A 6,391-nucleotide genomic window follows, 5' to 3' on the forward strand; every position below is an offset into this window, starting at 1 on the left:
TATCATTTCTTTGTGTTGTGAGCATTCAAAATTCTCTCTTTTAGCCTTTTGAAAATATACAATAAATTATCATTAACCATATTTACCCCATAGTGCTGTAGAACACCAGAACTTACTCCTTCCATCTACCTGTAATTTTGTATTTGTTAACAAACCTCTCCCCATGCTCCCCTCCCTGCTACCCTTCCTAGCCTCCAACACCCACAATTCTACTCGTGACTTCCATGAGCTAAAAAAAAGTTTAGCTCCCACATCTGATTAAGAACATGCAGCATTTATCTTTCTGTGGCTAACTTATTTTGCTTAACATAATGTGCTCCAGGCTCATCCTTGTTGCTGTGAATGACAGGATTTCATTCTTTTTTATGGCTGAATAATATTTCAATGTATATATATATCACATTTTCTTTATTCATTTGTCTGTTGGTGGACATTTAGGTTGATTCCATATCTTAGCTATTGTGAATAGTGCTGCAATAAACAAGGGTACAGGTATTGGTATTCCTTTGATACACTGATTTTCTCTTTTTTGGATAAAAATCCAGCAGTGGGGTCATTGGATCATGTGGTAGATCTATCTTTAGTTTTTTGAGACATCCCCACCGTGTTTTCCATAATGGCTGTACTAATTTAAATTCCCACCAATAATGTATAACAGTTCCCTTTTCTCTGCATCCTCACCAGCATTTGTGTGTGTGTGTGTGTGTGTGTGTGTGTGTGTGTGTTTGATAGATAATAGCCATTCTAACTGAGGTGAAATGATACTCATTGTGGTTTTGATTTGCATTTCCCTGATGACTAGTTGGCAGTTGAACATTTTAAAATACATTTTTGGACATTTGTATGTCTTCTTTTGAGAAACATCTATTTATTTCCTTTGCTCACTTTTTAATTGGATTTTTTTCCCTGTTGTCTGAGTTCCTTTCATATTCTGAATATTAGTCACTTGTTGGATGAATAGTTTGAAAGTATTTTCTTCCTTTCTACAGTTGTCTCTTCCCTCTGTTGTTTCCTTTGTTGTATGGAAGATTTTTAGTTCATATAATACTATTTGTCAATTTTTGCTTTTGTTGTTTATGTTTTTGAGGTCTTATACATAAAATTTTTTCCAAGATCAGTGTCGTGAGGCACTTCTCTTATGTTTTCTCACAGTAGATTTATAGTTTTTTGTTTCATGTTTAAGTCTTTAATCCATTTTATGTTGATTTTTATATTTGGTGATAGGTAGGGAGTCTAATTTTATTCTTCTGCATATGGCTATTTAGTTCTCCCAGCACTGTTATTGAAGAGGGTGTCCTTTCCTCAATATATGTTTTTGGTGCCTTTGTCAAAAATCAGTTGGCTGTAAATATGTGAATTTATTTCTGTGTTCTCTATTCTGTTCCATTGATTTATATGTTTGTTTTTATATCGGTATCATGCTGATTTGGTTACTATAGCTTTGTAGTATAATTTGAAGTAAAGTAGTGTAATGCCTCCAGTTTTGTTCTTTTTGATCAGTATTGCTTTGGCTATTTGGTGTCTTTTATAATGTCATATGAATTTTAGTATTTTTTTTCTATTTATGTAAAGAATGTCATTGGTATTTCGATAGGGATTGCATTGAATCTGTAGAATGCTTTGGGTAGTGTGATCATTTTAACAGTATTAATTCTTCCAATCCATGAGCATGGGATGTCTTTTTGTTTGTTTCCTCTTCAAATATTTTCATCAGTGTTTTACACTTTTCCTTGTAGAGTTTTTTCACCTCTTTGGTTAAATGTATTCCTAGGTATTTTATTTTTTCATAGCTATTATAAATGGGATTTTTTTCACTTGGTGCATAGAAACACTAGATTTCTTTTTCAGCTAGTTCATTGTTGGTGTATAGAAACAGTGATTTTGGCATGTTGATGTTGTAGCCTGTATCTTCACTAAATTTATTTATCAGTTCTAAGAGTTTTTTGATGGCACCTTCAGGTTTTGCTATATATAGGGTTATGTCATCTGGCTGGGCACAATGGCTCACACCTGTAATCCTAGTGCTTTGGGAGGCTGAGACAAGAGGATCACCTGAGGCCAGGAATTCGAGACCAGCCTAGGCAACATAGCAAGACCCCATCTCGACAAAAAACAATTGTTTTAATTAGCCAAGTGTGGTGGCATGGCATCTACAGTCCTAGCCACTTGGGAGGATTGCTCAAGCCCAGGAGTTCAAGGCTACAGTGAGCTATGATTTTGCCACTGCATTCAATGAGCTATTATTGTGCCACTGCACAGCCTGGGCAACGGAGTTAAGAGCCTGCCTCTAAAAAAATTAAAAATAAACATAAATAAATAAATATTATGATAAATTGACTTCCTCTTTTCCAATTTGGATGCCCTTATTTCTTTATCTTGCTTAATTGCTCTGGGTAGGGCTTCCAGCACTATGTTGAATAAGAGTGTTAAGAGTGGGCATCTTTGTCTTGTTCCAACTCTTAGAGGAAAGGATTTCAGCTTTTCCCCATTCAGTATGATGTTAGCTGTGGGTTTGTCATATATGGCCTTTATTGTGTCGAGTTTTGTTCCTTCTAAGCCTAGTTTGTTGAAACGTTTTATCATGAAGCAATGTTGAATTTTATCAAATGCTTTTTCTGTGTCTATTGAGGTGATCATTTGGTTTTTATGCTTCATTCTGTTCATATGATGTATCACATTTATTTGTGTATGTTGATCCTATATGGCATTTTTTTTTAAGTTGCTGTCCACAAGTTTATTGTCTTTATCTGAAAAATCCTCATAGCAAATTGTTTGGTTTAGCTCTCAGCAGCCCGCTCCTGAGCTCTGAGGAAGCTTGCCTTCTTCTGAGTTACCCGATCTTTCTTCTGAGCAAGGGACATTTTGGGACAGTGCCACCTCTTCTTTTTAACTTTTTTTCTTGGGCTTCTTTTCATAGACTGGATTCTCTTGTATAGCAGCATGAGCTTTCTAACACATCTCCTCCATCATGTCTGGAGTTATGCTGTTCTTTATGTATTGAGAGAACTGTTTCTTGTAAGCATCTTCATCTTCTTCCATTAAGTAGCACATATAATCTGCAACATTCTGGCCCATGATGTGCTTCCAGTGTACTTCTGCATTAAATTTCTTGCTTTCAGAATCATAACCAGGGAATCGTTTGGTACTGTGAGGGATAGACAAGCCTCCATCCACAGCCCCCTTCAGGGCGCCAAAAACTTTATTGCCAGTGGTAGTTCTGGCAAGGCCTGCATCCAAATAGCAGGTAAAGGCACCTGGCTGACCATTAATGCTTTCCACATTGTATTCATTGCCAGTCACCTCCACTTGGGCTTCGTAGATCTCGTCCATGCCATACGTATTGAAAAGCCTGCGGGCCAGCAGCAAGCCAGTACAATATGCTGCAGCATAATTTGACAAGCCAAACTTCACACCGTATTTTGGCAGTCCGTGTGCATATGCTGGACAGACTATCATACCCCCTCTATACAGGCATAAGCAATCTGACAAATGATATCTCTGTTTGTTACATGAACTATCATCCTATATTTGAGTGTATTGTATTTATTTTTATCCTGTATCACCAAGCGTTTCCAAGCTTAGTAATCAGTTTTACCCTCTCATTGTCTTCTAAATTTCACTTGGTATCTCTTAAAGTAGGCCTTATTCTTAACAACTTTAACAAACCCCATCCTGGGGAACAAAAGACCCACGTCCGCGGCTCAACAGAGACCTGCAGGCCCAGCAGCGCTAGGGGGCGGAAAGGCTATATGGCATTATTAATGTGTATTTTAATCCAACATATTTCAATCCCATCGGATATTGTTGTTTTTTTAAAGTCAGTAATCATTTAGAGCTCCTCATATATTCACCACTTATTTTGCTCTTCATTCCTTCTTATAACTCGGAACTTCCTTCTGGAATCACTCTTTTATAGTCTAAATATTATATAGCCTTTAGAAATTTTTAGTGCTGTCCTTGTGATGGAGAACTCGCTCAGGTTTTTTGTTTTTGTTTTTGTTTTTGTTTTTGTTTTTTTGTGAGACAAAGTCTCACTCTGTTGCCCAAACTGGAGTGCAGTGGCGTGATCTCAGCTCACTGCAACCTCCACTTCCCAGGTTCAAGCAATTCTCCTGCCTCAGCCTCCCGAGTAGCTGGGATTACACCCATGGCGTGCACCACCATGCCTGGCTAAATTTTTTTGTATTTTTAGTAGAGATGGGTTTCACTATGTTAGCTAGGCTGATCTCGGACTCCTGACCTCGTGATCCGCCCACCTTGGCCTCCCAAAGTGCTGACATTACAGGCGTGAGCCACCATGCCCAGCCAGGTTTTTAAAATCTGAAAATATCTTTATTTCACCTTCATTTTAAAAAAAAGTGTCATTAAAATATAACAATCATATAGTAAAGTCTACTATGGGGTCACTACTAGTATGGGACCATCTTAAACCCAAGTTCAGGGCTTGAAATTTAATTTTATGGTTGTTGGATTCTTATTTCTGTTTCCGTCTCTCTGTGACATTATCAAAACAAAAGTCCTAGTTTTCCGGGATTGGCAAGCATCAGAGGGTCAGTGTGGCTTCCGTGCTCTTTTACCTTTCTGGATTCACATTTTTACTTTACTTTGACTTTATAATTCCTTATAGTCATGTTTTGTCTTTGATGCTTTTAAAATGTTTTAATATATTTTATCTAGTTGTTTAAAATTTTTATCCAGTGGGATAGTTAATTCAAATAACATAGTCCTTCATTACTAAGAGCAGAAAGTTCCCATGTTGAATTTTTAATTTTTTGCTATTATAATTTTAATTTTTAAAAGATGGTTTTTGTTTTTTGTTTTCTGAATGCACTTCTTAATTAATATCCTGAGCTTCTTTCACAGTTTATTTGTAATTTTCCTTTTACCTACCTGTCTCATCCTCCAGTCTGTAAGTTCCCTGACCATGTCTGTCTCCTTCCTTCAAGGCTGTATCTCCAACACTTAGAAAAATATCTGGATGAGGCCAGGCATGGTGGCTCACGCCCATAATCCCAGCACTTTGGGAGGCTGAGGTGGGCAGATCACTTGAGGCCAGAAGTTTGAGACCAGCCTGGCCAAAATAGTGAAACCCTGTCTCTACTAAAAATACGAAAATTAGCTGGGAATGGTGGTGCGTGCCTGTAATCCCAACTACTCAGTAGGCTGAGGCACAAGAATTGCTTGAATGTGAAAGGTGGAGGCTGCAGTGAGCTGAGATCGTGCCACCGCACTCCAGCATGGGTGACAGAGTGAGATTCTGTCTCCCCTCCCCACCCCCCAAAAAGAAAAATATCTGGATGAGTAATAAAGCTTTATCTTGGGTTTTGCCTAGACAAATTAGTCTCATTAAAGCTGGATTCCTATTTCAGAGATGGTTCTCAACTTCTGACTTTTAACATCCTTACATCCTGCAGTTTTGAGTCCTATGCACCTCCCAGATGTGAAGTTCAGGCTTTTATAAGCCAGCCATGAAAGAACATTCTGAGCTACCCCATCGTGGCTCTGCATAGCAGCCAACTGTTCAGTCTTGTAAGCATCACCATGTGTGCACAGCACAGAGAGTAGAAAAAAAAGTAAATCTGATAAAAAATAAAACTCAGTTAAAGAAAAAAGAAAAGAAGTGAAACCTCACAAGTACTACAATAGAGCAAAAGATAGGTATTATTAAACATCATGAAAGTGCCATAAAGAGCAAGAAAAGAACAAAATGTAAAGAGCATGTACAAAATGCTGGAAATATATTATCAAAGATGGAATCCAAAAGGCAGGACATGTTACTATGGATTTTATCTTTTTTTTTTGTTTTGGCTCTCTGGGAATGAAAGTCTTCCATAACACATAAATTTTCCTCTTGAACTTTTGGATTCTTAAGAGATATACAAGAACTCATTGTGCAGTAAAAGATAGGACCACCTACACTAAATAATGTGTGAGGCTCATGAAGTCTACGTTAGCAATGCAGGTGAAGTTTAATAGTGATCAGGTGTCTGTCTTGAGAACTGATGTTGACCATGGTGACAGTAGGACATGTGGTCTGGGAGGAAAACTTAGATGCATCTGTGCCTGTCACAAGCCGGGGATCATACAGGTGTTTTTAGAACTGGCAAGACACCTTGTAAGCAAAGACCAACTGTCATTATCCTGGGAAACATTTCTTAAAGAATGGCCTGAGTAATATGCTAGTTACACTGTATACATGTTTCAATGCATGTATTCAAATGTAACACTAGGCCCCATAAATATGTGCAATTATTATATGTCAATTAAAAATAATAAAACTCATCTTTTAAAAAAGAATGGCCTTGGGACACCTACCTCAGAACCACTTGTGGGGATCTTACAGTTTGGTTGCCTGCCTCCTTTCCATTTCCTCAGACCCAATCTCTGTGAG

General features: G+C 37.8%; 1 pseudogene; it reads right to left on the reverse strand.

The window, feature by feature from the left end:
- Window positions 1-2,776: 2,776 nt before the first annotated feature.
- Window positions 2,777-3,702, reverse strand: LOC112129070 (large ribosomal subunit protein uL18-like; annotated as a pseudogene).
- Window positions 3,703-6,391: the final 2,689 nt, after the last annotated feature.

This window comes from Pongo abelii, chromosome 16, assembly GCF_028885655.2.
Source record: "Pongo abelii isolate AG06213 chromosome 16, NHGRI_mPonAbe1-v2.0_pri, whole genome shotgun sequence".
Taxonomy (NCBI): Eukaryota; Metazoa; Chordata; class Mammalia; order Primates; family Hominidae; genus Pongo; species Pongo abelii.